The following is a 13,269-nucleotide window of genomic DNA, read 5'->3' on the forward strand; positions in this document are numbered from 1 at the left end:
TGTCCTATATATATCATCATACATGGACATAAAATTGCGTATACCACATTATGTGAGTTACAATTTGTAAAACAATGCCTTTCATATTTGATTGTGCCATAGGTGAATGTCTTACCCTCTATAGTAGAATCACAAAATTGCTTAAGACGCACCTCTTCCCACAATAATATTTCCTTTTTTTCTTTCTTTGCACTCCTCTTTTTCCTCACCTCAGTTATAGTTGCAATCTCAGCGCTGGGACGCTCACGGGCAGCCATGCGCTATATAAATCCTGCTTTCATTTCATTTCATTTCATTTCATTTCACAAGAGACACATTGACCGCATTTGGCATGACCTTTCAAAGTTGGTAAATTCCACATATCGTTTAGGGTATTTCTTGAGTCAGATTGAGGAAGTGAGGCACAGACCAGGTGATCCTTTATGTTTTTCGCCCTCTTAAACGCAAACATTGGTCGTTCCAGGTTAAGAATACCAGCATTTAGAACTGGCCAATGTTTTAGGACACTTTTCCTAATAGCGTTTGACGCTGGAGAAAATGTGGTCACACAAGTGATTCTTTCCTGGTTACTCTTGGTGTGGGGTTCTAGTAGTATCTCCCTTGGACAGTACCATGCTCTTTTTAGTGAACGCCGTACCAGTTTGCGCGGGTACCCGCGATTTCTGAGTTTCTGGCTCAGTGTTTTTGCTTCTGCTAAGTAGTCCTGTTTATAATAGCAATTCCTACGTATACGTAGGAACTGCGAATAGGGCAATGAATCTTTTAGGGAACGTGGGTGGTGACTTGTGTAATTTAGTAAGGTGTTTCTTTCTGTGGGTTTTCGGTGGAGACTTGTTATTAGTCGTCCTTCAGAATGTTTTATTTCAATGTCTAAAAAAGGCAAAGATTCTTTACTGGTAGTCATGGTGAATTTTAGCCCTCCACTGTTGTTGTTAAGCCAGTGTGTAAATTGGTCTGGAGAAGTATCTGAGTCCTTCCAGACCAGAAAAATGTCATCAATATACCTCTTCCACAGGGCAATGCCACTGTGGAAGGGGTTTGATGTGTCCAAGATGGTATGATTCTCAATATGGTCCATATATAGAATCGCCAAGTTGGGGGCAAAAACAGCCCCCATGGATGTTCCACGGACTTGCCCATAAAATTGGCCCTCAAATAGAAAAAAGTTTTTTGTTAGGCATATTCCCAGGAGCTGAAGAATGAATTTGGATGGTACATTGTGCGGTCTTGGGCGTGTATCTAGAGTAGTCTCGATGACACGGAGTGAATCAAATTGAGGGATATTAGTATACAGTGATTCCACATCCAGCGTACACATGGTGCTGGATGTGGGATCAAATGGGTACTCCTCAATGATGTTGATCATTGACATAGTGTCCCTGATATAGCATGTAGTTGTTGGTACAAACGGCTTGATAAAATGATCAACATATTGTCCCAATGGTTCTAGGATCGAGCCACAACCTGACACTATAGGTCGACCTGGAGGTTGTTCTGAATTTTTATGGATTTTGGGGAGACAGTATATTACTGGGATTCTGGGAGTTTTTGTGTTCAGGAACTCAAATTCTTTTTTGGATAGGAAGCCAGCTTCTAAGCCTTCATTAGTGACTTCAGTTATCAGTTTTTGTATTTCAATAGTGGGGTTGCGTGGCAACTTGCAATAATGTTCATGATTACCAAGTTGGCGTAAAATCTCTTGTTTATATTGCTCAATTTCCTGAATAACGATTCCACCACCTTTATCGGCCGGCTTTATGACCAAGGTTTGGTTGTTCTTAAGAGTGGATATGGCGTTCTTCTCTAGGGCAGTGATGTTGTAGGGGATAAAAGATTTCTTGTTTTCCATTGTAGTTAAGTCATTAAGAACTAGTTTCTCGAAAGTAAGAATTTCGGGTGGTACCATAGTGCTTGTGGGTGAGAACTTTGATGGAGGTTTAAATGGGGTATTGGTAAATTTCTGAGGACAAGGGTTCAGTAGGAAGTAGCTATGTAACCTTACTTTCCTGAAGAACCTCAATAATTCGGTCTGAGCATCTACAAAGTTAGGGCGGACAGTGGGAACAAATGATAGTCCCTTACTTAGTAGTGAAAGTTCACTGTTGGATAGCGTATGTTTGGTCAGATTAAAGATAGGGAGGATATTGGTATCATCCTCCATTATTGAAGTAGCGACCTCACGTTGGTTACTATCATTTACCATCGATAGTGTTGGCGACGGGTGAAGCGCTCGCCTGGGGGGTTCGGCCACCTTTGCGGTTGTTTGCCTCTGCCCTTCCCTGGGGGTTCCTGTTGTCCTTGGCCTCTTGCTAAAAAATTCCTGTTAGAGGGACCTGGGCTCTCACTTTGGTCAGAGTTTCCAGACGAATCTGCTGAGCTGTCTGAAAATCCCACAAAATGTTGTCGTCTGTTGAACCTGCCCCACGGTCTTTGATACTGAGGGCCGTTATATGTACGATTCGTGTAATAGTCCTTAACTAGATAGGGATATGCTCTTTCTTGACTGAAACTTTTTATGTCTTTTCTGACTTTATTGGTTTTTTTGTCAGTTTCAAATTTGTGAAAGTCATCCACAGTTTTTTGGATTTGTTCTAGAAGTTTTTTTGCATCAGTATTTGTGTTATTATCATTTATTTGTTTTTCAAGATCAGCTATTTCTATGGCCAGTTTTTTTAGTTCTTCTGTTGCGATATCAATCCCTAGCACCATCCAGTGCCGGGAACAAGTAGTGCTAATATAACTGAATCCGTTGAGGTATTTCGGATTGTCAGTAAAGACGCCAGGGATGTTTCTTACTTGTAGGCCAATCGGAATTATATTAGCCTTAAGGTAATCTGTCAGAAGTTTTATCATTAATATGAGTCTAACTTCTTTCTTTTTTGCCTTTTCTAGTTCATCTTTAGAAGAGGGACTAGGGGCGTTGGGGGTATTACCTGAATCAGAGAGGAGAGCGGGGCCTCCTAGGATCTTATTAATATAGTCTAAATTATACAGTGGTGGATGGGGGTCTGACATGCCTAGTCAAAAACCAACGATTAAGTTAATGGGGACAAGCAATAGGGTTAGTGACAGGAGTGAAGGTTGGAACCCACTTTTGGAAAAAAAGGGGGGGGGAAGGGATACCGATCCCTTGCAATCCGGCGATTGCGCTTAACTACTTTATCAAAACAAGGGAAACCCAAAAGGATTAAGACTAGGGTCCTTGGGCAATAATCTATTGTACAGAACAGGGGACCCTAGTAATAAAGGATCACATAGATAATAGACATATACTGAATAGTATATATGACCTTTGTCCAGCCGGACAGGTTTTTTATTTTTCAATTTTAAGTAATGAGTTTGAATATATAACACACATTAATACAAAAGTGGGCACAACCTGTGACCCACAAGGGACAAGACAGAACAAGTGACACAACAATTATGTAGAAAACGCAAAAAAGCGGTCTGTACTTATTATTTAGTTTTACAGACTAGAATTCGATCATCGCAACCCGTTGTTATTCACAATTCAAGAGATCAAACCAACATATGGTGCAATTAAGTCGACGACGTTTCGATGCAGTTCAAAGATACATGCATCATCATCAGGACAGAAAGTAGTATGTCATGTTTGTCTAGAGAGTCTATTTTAGTTAAAATGCCTCTATTGCGATTTACATAATGTTACACACACGTTTAAAAGAGAAAAAGAATGGGAGAAAAAAACATAGACAAAAGATTATTCAATAGAGATGACTAGGCATGAGTGCATTTTGTATTTTCAACTTACATCATTCATCAGCAGGCTTGTAAATGCTGTATCAGAATTTCAAGTGACATAGTGAAAAATAACGACTGTCTGGGAGTTCGATTTAGTGCATTTGGGCACATGCTAGTGACCATAAAACCGGGAGAGGGTGTCGGTTATATGGTTTACTTAAAAAAACGACGCAGTGAAAGGAGTAAGTGCTTCCAGCCTTATACGATAGTTTGGGGATAGGCTTTGAGGAAACAAGCACGTGCTTGTGGTTTTAATGAAGCAAGAATGGCAATGTACATTTGAATTTTTGAAAAAACTGACGCAGTGAGGAGAGAATGTGATATTAACGGCGCAGTGTGTGGAGCAAGTGAGGGTCCAGGCAGGTACACATAAATAGTGCGTGAAGTGTAGGGATTAAAAGAAGGCGCATTACTCATGGCAGTTAACTCATACGAACTAAGTTGAGACCCTTTGGCATATTTTAGAAATTCAACTTAAATCATTCATCAGCAGGCTTATAAATGCTGTATCAGAATTTAAAGTGACATAGTGAAAAATAACGACTGTCTGGAAGTTCGAATTGGTGCATTTGGGCACATGCTAGTGACCATAAAACCGGGAGAAGGTGTCGGTTATATGGTTTACTTAAAAAAACGACGCAGTGAAAGGAGTGAATGCTTCTAGCCTTATACGATAGTTTGGAGATAGGCTTTGTGGAAACAAGCCCATGGCAGTTACCTCGTAGGAACTCGGTTGAGACCCTTTGGCATATTTAGAAGTTCAACGCGGACAAGTATCTATTGAGAACCGAAATACAGCCATTAGATTATATATCGTATTTAACGGTGCAGACAGTGCTCATAAGGGCAGAAATATGTACTCACGATAACTTCGTTGTCGGGTAGAATAATACGGGGAAACTGAGAAAAGATATAATAATCAGCCTGACGCTTACACTGGAAAGTAAAAATGCCATGTAACATCACAGAACTTACTTAGTTTGGTAGCTCGAGACGTGTGCTCGTGGCGGTCCGATTATCCATATTGGATTTCTAGAAGGAAATTGGGCATACATGAGCTGGGCATAATAAGCTATATTTAATCTAGGAGAGGCAGTGGTCAGGAGCAGTACTTACATGTTAGTACAGCATGATAGCAGGACGGTGGGGTTCTGGCGGTGATCGCTGCTTGGCGGAGGGAGGAGTCTGATAATTATAGTCGAGGGAGGACTGCGTGCAGGGATCAGTGACTAAGGCGGCCATCTTGTAGTGGTGACTGTGATTCAAGCCCCAGTGGAGTGAAAAGTGCTCAGTGAACATTTAGTGACATATCAAAAAATGCATTTCAGCTAAAGACTATATTTGTACCATACAGCAAAAACTGAGTAATTTTTTCATAACAAGGAGGTCCAATCTTCAACTCTGTTGAGCCCCTTTCGTATACTGTCCGTTTTCAGGATCCAATGAAGCTCGACCCTATTTAGAATTTGCGAAATGTCTGCTCCTCTTGGGGGTGCTTTGACTTGTGTAATCACAGTCCATTTGAAGTCATTCTCTGAGTGCCCTTTTTCGATAAAATGTTCTACCAAAGGTGCATTAGCAGTTTGACAGCGGATTCGGCTTCTATGTTGTCCCATCCGCAGCTTGATCTTCTGGCTGGTCTGTCCTATATATATCATCATACATGGACATAAAATTGCGTATACCACATTATGTGAGTTACAATTTGTAAAACAATGCCTTTCATATTTGATTGTGCCATAGGTGAATGTCTTACCCTCTATAGTAGAATCACAAGAACGACCAAACTGATCCCTGCACGCAGTCCTCCCTCGACTATAATTATCAGACTCCTCCCTCCGCCAAGCAGCGATCACCGCCAGAACCCCACCGTCCTGCTATCATGCTGTACTAACATGTAAGTACTGCTTCTGACCACTGCCTATCCTAGATTAAATATAGCTTATTATGCCCAGCTCATGTATGCCCAATTTCCTTCTAGAAATCCAATATGGATAATCGGACCGCCACGAGCACACGTCTCGAGCTACCAAACTAAGTAAGTTCTGTGATGTTACACGGCATTTTTACTTTCCAGTGTAAGCGTCAGGCTGATTATTATATCTTTTCTCAGTTTCCCCGTATTATTCTACCCGACAACGAAGTTATCGTGAGTACATATTTCTGCCCTTATGAGCACTGTCTGCACCGTTAAATACGATATATAATCTAATGGCTGTATTTCGGTTCTCAATAGATACTTGTCCGCGTTGAACTTCTAAATATGCCAAAGGGTCTCAACCGAGTTCCTACGAGGTAACTGCCATGGGCTTGTTTCCACAAAGCCTATCTCCAAACTATCGTATAAGGCTAGAAGCATTAACTCCTTTCACTGCATCGTTTTTTTAAGTAAACCATAAAACCGACACCTTCTCCCGGTTTTATGGTCACTAGCATGTGCCCAAATGCACCAATTCGAACTTCCAGACAGTCGTTATTTTTCACTATGTCACTTTAAATTCTGATACAGCATTTATAAGCCTGCTGATGAATGATTTAAGTTGAATTTCTAAAATATGCCAAAGGGTCTCAACTTAGTTCGTATGAGTTAACTGCCATGAGTAATGCGCCTTCTTTTAATCCCTACACTTCACGCACTATTTATGTGTACCTGCCTGGACCCTCACTTGCTCCACACACTGCGCCGTTAATATCACATTCTCTCCTCACTGCGTCAGTTTTTTCAAAAATTCAAATGTACATTGCCATTCTTGCTTCATTAAAACCACAAGCACGTGCTTGTTTCCTCAAAGCCTATCCCCAAACTATCGTATAAGGCTGGAAGCACTTACTCCTTTCACTGCGTCGTTTTTTTAAGTAAACCATATAACCGACACCCTCTCCCGGTTTTATGGTCACTAGCATGTGCCCAAATGCACTAAATCGAACTCCCAGACAGTTGTTATTTTTCACTATGTCACTTGAAATTCTGATACAGCATTTACAAGCCTGCTGATGAATGATGTAAGTTGAAAATACAAAATGCACTCATGCCTAGTCATCTCTATTGAATAATCTTTTGTCTATGTTTTTTTCTCCCATTCTTTTTCTCTTTTAAACGTGTGTGTAACATTATGTAAATCGCAATAGAGGCATTTTAACTAAAATAGACTCTCTAGACAAACATGACATACTACTTTCTGTCCTGATGATGATGCATGTATCTTTGAACTGCATCGAAACGTCGTCGACTTAATTGCACCATATGTTGGTTTGATCTCTTGAATTGTGAATAACAATGGGTTGCGATGATCGAATTCTAGTCTGTAAAACTAAATAATAAGTACAGACCGCTTTTGTGCGTTTTCTACATAATTGTTGTGTCACTTGTTCTGTCTTGTCCCTTGTGGGTCACAGGTTGTGCCCACTTTTGTATTAATGTGTGTTATATATTCAAACTCATTACTTAAAATTGAAAAATAAAAAACCTGTCCGGCTGGACAAAGGTCATATATACTATTCAGTATATGTCTATTATCTATGTGATCCTTTATTACTAGGGTCCCCTGTTCTGTACAATAGATTATTGCCCAAGGACCCTAGTCTTAATCCTTTTGGGTTTCCCTTGTTTTGATAAACTAGTTAAGCGCAATCGCCGGATTGCAAGGGATCGGTATCCCCCCCCCCTTTTTTTTCCAAAAGTGGGTTCCAACCTTCACTCCTGTCACTAACCCTATTGCTTGTCCCCATTCACTTAATCGTTGGTTTTTGACTAGGAATGTCAGACCCCCATCCACCACTGTATAATTTAGACTATATTAATAAGATCCTAGGAGGCCCCTCTCTCCTCTCTGATTCAGGTAATACCCCCAACGCCCCTAGTCCCTCTTCTAAAGATGAACTAGAAAAGGCAAAAAAGAAAGAAGTTAGACTCATATTAATGATAAAACTTCTGACAGATTACCTTAAGGCTAATATAATTCCGATTGGCCTACAAATAAGAAACATCCCTGGCGTCTTTACTGACAATCCGAAATACCTCAACGGATTCAGTTATATTAGCACTACTTGTTCCCGGCACTGGATGGTGCTAGGGATTGATATCGCAACAGAAGAACTAAAAAAACTGGCCATAGAAATAGCTGATCTTGAAAAACAAATAAATGATAATAACACAAATACTGAGGCAAAAAAACTTCTAGAACAAATCCGAAAAACTGTGGAGGACTTTCACAAATTTGAAACTGACAAAAAAACCAATAAAGTCAGAAAAGACATAAAAAGTTTCAGTCAAGAAAGAGCATATCCCTATCTAGTTAAGGACTATTACACGAATCGTACATATAACGGCCCTCAGTATCAAAGACCGTGGGGCAGGTTCAACAGACGACAACATTTTGTGGGATTTTCAGACAGCTCAGCAGATTCGTCTGGAAACTCTGACCAAAGTGAGAGAGCCCAGGTCCCTCTAACAGGAATTTTTTAGCGAGAGGCCAAGGACAACAGGAACCCCCAGGGAAGGGCAGAGGAAAACAACCGCAAAGGTGGCCGAACCCCCCAGGCGAGCGCTTCACCCGTCGCCAACACTATCGATGGTAAATGATAGTAACCAACGTGAGGTCGCTACTTCAATAATGGAGGATGATACCAATATCCTCCCTATCTTTAATCTGACCAAACATACGCTATCCAACAGTGAACTTTCACTACTAAGTAAGGGACTATCATTTGTTCCCACTGTCCGCCCTAACTTTGTAGATGCTCAGACCGAATTATTGAGGTTCTTCAGGAAAGTAAGGTTACATAGCTACTTCCTACTGAACCCTTGTCCTCAGAAATTTACCAATACCCCATTTAAACCTCCATCAACGTTCTCACCCACAAGCACTATGGTACCACCCGAAATTCTTACTTTCGAGAAACTAGTTCTTAATGACTTAACTACAATGGAAAACAAGAAATCTTTTATCCCCTACAACATCACTGCCCTAGAGAAGAACGCCATATCCACTCTTAAGAACAACCAAACCTTGGTCATAAAGCCGACCGATAAAGGTGGTGGAATCGTTATTCAGGAAATTGAGCAATATAAACAAGAGATTTTACGCCAACTTGGTAATCATGAACATTATTGCAAGTTGCCACACAACCCCACTATTGAAATACAAAAACTGATAACTGAAGTCACTAATGAAGGCTTAGAAGCTGGCTTCCTATCCAAAAAAGAATTTGAGTTCCTGAACACAAAAACTCCCAGAATCCCAGTAATATACTGTCTCCCCAAAATCCATAAAAATTCAGAACAACCTCCAGGTCGACCTATAGTGTCAGGTTGTGGCTCGATCCTAGAACCATTGGGACAATATATTGATCATTTTATCAAGCCGTTTGTACCAACAACTACATGCTATATCAGGGACACTATGTCAATGATCAACATCATTGAGGAGTACCCATTTGATCTCACATCCAGCACCATGTGTACGCTGGATGTGGAATCACTGTATACTAATATCCCTCAATTTGATTCACTCCGTGTCATCGAGACTACTCTAGATACACGCCCAAGACCGCACAATGTACCATCCAAATTCATTCTTCAGCTCCTGGGAATATGCCTAACAAAAAACTTTTTTCTATTTGAGGGCCAATTTTATGGGCAAGTCCGTGGAACATCCATGGGGGCTGTTTTTGCCCCCAACTTGGCGATTCTATATATGGACCATATTGAGAATCATACCATCTTGGACACATCAAACCCCTTCCACAGTGGCATTGCCCTGTGGAAGAGGTATATTGATGACATTTTTCTGGTCTGGAAGGACTCAGATACTTCTCCAGACCAATTTACACACTGGCTTAACAACAACAGTGGAGGGCTAAAATTCACCATGACTACCAGTAAAGAATCTTTGCCTTTTTTAGACATTGAAATAAAACATTCTGAAGGACGACTAATAACAAGTCTCCACCGAAAACCCACAGAAAGAAACACCTTACTAAATTACACAAGTCACAACCCACGTGCCCTAAAAGATTCATTGCCCTATTCGCAGTTCCTACGTATACGTAGGAATTGCTATTATAAACAGGACTACTTTGCAGAAGCAAAAACACTGAGCCAGAAACTCAGAAATCGCGGGTACCCGCGCAAACTGGTACGGCGTTCACTAAAAAGAGCATGGTACTGTCCAAGGGAGATACTACTAGAACCCCACACCAAGAGTAACCAGGAAAGAATCACTTGTGTGACCACATTTTCTCCAGCGTCAAACGCTATTAAGAAAAGTGTCCTAAAACATTGGCCAGCTCTAAATGCTGGTATTCTTAACCTGGAACGACCAATGTTTGCGTTTAAGAGAGCGAAAAACATAAAGGATCACCTGGTCTGTGCCTCACTTCCTCAATCTGACTCGAGAAATACCCTAAACGATATGTGGAATTTACCAACTTTGAAAGGTCATGCCAAATGCGGTCAATGTGTCTCTTGTGATTCTACTATAGAGGGTAAGACATTCACCTATGGCACAATCAAATATGAAAGGCATTGTTTTACAAATTGTAACTCACATAATGTGGTATACGCAATTTTATGTCCATGTATGATGATATATATAGGACAGACCAGCCAGAAGATCAAGCTGCGGATGGGACAACATAGAAGCCGAATCCGCTGTCAAACTGCTAATGCACCCTTGGTAGAACATTTTATTGAAAAAGGGCACTCAGAGAATGACTTCAAATGGACTGTGATTACACAAGTCAAAGCACCCCCAAGAGGAGCAGACATTTCGCAAATTCTAAATAAGGTCGAGCTTCATTGGATCCTGAAAACGGACAGTATACGAAAGGGGCTCAACAGAGTTGAAGATTGGACCTCCTTGTTATGAAAAAATTACTCAGTTTTTAATGTATGGTACAAATATAGTCTTTAGCTGAAATGCATTTTTTGATATGTCACTAAATGTTCACTGAGCACTTTTCACTCCACTGGGGCTTGAATCACAGTCACCACTACAAGATGGCCGCCTTAGTCACTGATCCCTGCACGCAGTCCTCCCTCGACTATAATTATCAGACTCCTCCCTCCGCCAAGCAGCGATCACCGCCAGAACCCCACCGTCCTGCTATCATGCTGTACTAACATGTAAGTACTGCTCCTGACCACTGCCTATCCTAGATTAAATATAGTTTATTATGCCCAGCTCATGTATGCCCAATTTCCTTCTAGAAATCCAATATGGATAATCGGACCGCCACGAGCACACGTCTCGAGCTACCAAACTAAGTAAGTTCTTTGATGTTACACGGCATTTTTACTTTCCAGTGTAAGCGTCAGGCTGATTATTATATCTTTTCTCAGTTTCCCCGTATTATTCTACCCGACAACGAAGTTATCGTGAGTACATATTTCTGCCCTTATGAGCACTGTCTGCACCGTTAAATACGATATATAATCTAATGGCTGTATTTCGGTTCTCAATAGATACTTGTCCGCGTTGAACTTCTAAATATGCCAAAGGGTCTCAACCGAGTTCCTACGAGGTAACTGCCATGGGCTTGTTTCCACAAAGCCTATCTCCAAACTATCGTATAAGGCTAGAAGCATTCACTCCTTTCACTGCGTAATTTTTTTAAGTAAACCATATAACCGACACCTTCTCCCGGTTTTATGGTCACTAGCATGTGCCCAAATGCACCAATTCGAACTTCCAGACAGTCGTTATTTTTCACTATGTCACTTTAAATTCTGATACAGCATTTATAAGCCTGCTGATGAATGATTTAAGTTGAATTTCTAAAATATGCCAAAGGGTCTCAACTTAGTTTGTATGAGTTAACTGCCATGAGTAATGCGCCTTCTTTTAATCCCTACACTTCACGCACTATTTATGTGTACCTGCCTGGACCCTCACTTGCTCCACACACTGCGCCGTTAATATCACATTCTCTCCTCACTGCGTCAGTTTTTTCAAAAATTCAAATGTACATTGCCATTCTTGCTTCATTAAAACCACAAGCATGTGCTTGTTTCCTCAAAGCCTATCCCCAAACTATCGTATAAGGCTGGAAGCACTTACTCCTTTCACTGCGTCGTTTTTTTAAGTAAACCATATAACCGACACCCTCTCCCGGTTTTATGGTCACTAGCATGTGCCCAAATGCACTAAATCGAACTCCCAGACAGTCGTTATTTTTCACTATGTCACTTGAAATTCTGATACAGCATTTACAAGCCTGCTGATGAATGATGTAAGTTGAAAATACAAAATGCACTCATGCCTAGTCATCTCTATTGAATAATCTTTTGTCTATGTTTTTTTCTCCCATTCTTTTTCTCTTTTAAACGTGTGTGTAACATTATGTAAATCGCAATAGAGGCATTTTAACTAAAATAGACTCTCTAGACAAACATGACATACTACTTTCTGTCCTGATGATGATGCATGTATCTTTGAACTGCATCGAAACGTCGTCGACTTAATTGCACCATATGTTGGTTTGATCTCTTGAATTGTGAATAACAATGGGTTGCGATGATCGAATTCTAGTCTGTAAAACTAAATAATAAGTACAGACCGCTTTTGTGAGTTTTCTACATAATTGTTGTGTCACTTGTTCTGTCTTGTCCCTTGTGGGTCACAGGTTGTGCCCACTTTTGTATTAATGTGTGTTATATATTCAAACTCATTACTTAAAATTGAAAAATAAAAAACCTGTCCGGCTGGACAAAGGTCATATATACTATTCAGTATATGTCTATTATCTATGTGATCCTTTATTACTAGGGTCCCCTGTTCTGTACAATAGATTATTGCCCAAGGACCCTAGTCTTAATCCTTTTGGGTTTCCCTTGTTTTGATAAACTAGTTAAGCGCAATCGCCGGATTGCAAGGGATCGGTATCCCTCCCCCCCCCCCCTTTTTTTCCCAAAGTGGGTTCCAACCTTCACTCCTGTCACTAACCCTATTGCTTGTCCCCATTCACTTAATCGTTGGTTTTTGACTAGGCATGTCAGACCCCCATCCACCACTGTATAATTTAGACTATATTAATAAGATCCTAGGAGGCCCCTCTCTCCTCTCTGATTCAGGTAATACCCCCAACGCCCCTAGTCCCTCTTCTAAAGATGAACTAGAAAAGGCAAAAAAGAAAGAAGTTAGACTCATATTAATGATAAAACTTCTGACAGATTACCTTAAGGCTAATATAATTCCGATTGGCCTACAAGTAAGAAACATCCCTGGCGTCTTTACTGACAATCCGAAATACCTCAACGGATTCAGTTATATTAGCACTACTTGTTCCCGGCACTGGATGGTGCTAGGGATTGATATCGCAACAGAAGAACTAAAAAAACTGGCCATAGAAATAGCTGATCTTGAAAAACAAATAAATGATAATAACACAAATACTGAGGCAAAAAAACTTCTAGAACAAATCCAAAAAACTGTGGATGACTTTCACAAATTTGAAACTGACAAAAAAACCAATAAAGTCAGAAAAGACATAAAAACTTTCAGTCAA

Source organism: Lissotriton helveticus, chromosome 8 (assembly GCF_964261635.1).
Source record: "Lissotriton helveticus chromosome 8, aLisHel1.1, whole genome shotgun sequence".
Lineage (NCBI taxonomy): Eukaryota > Metazoa > Chordata > Amphibia > Caudata > Salamandridae > Lissotriton > Lissotriton helveticus.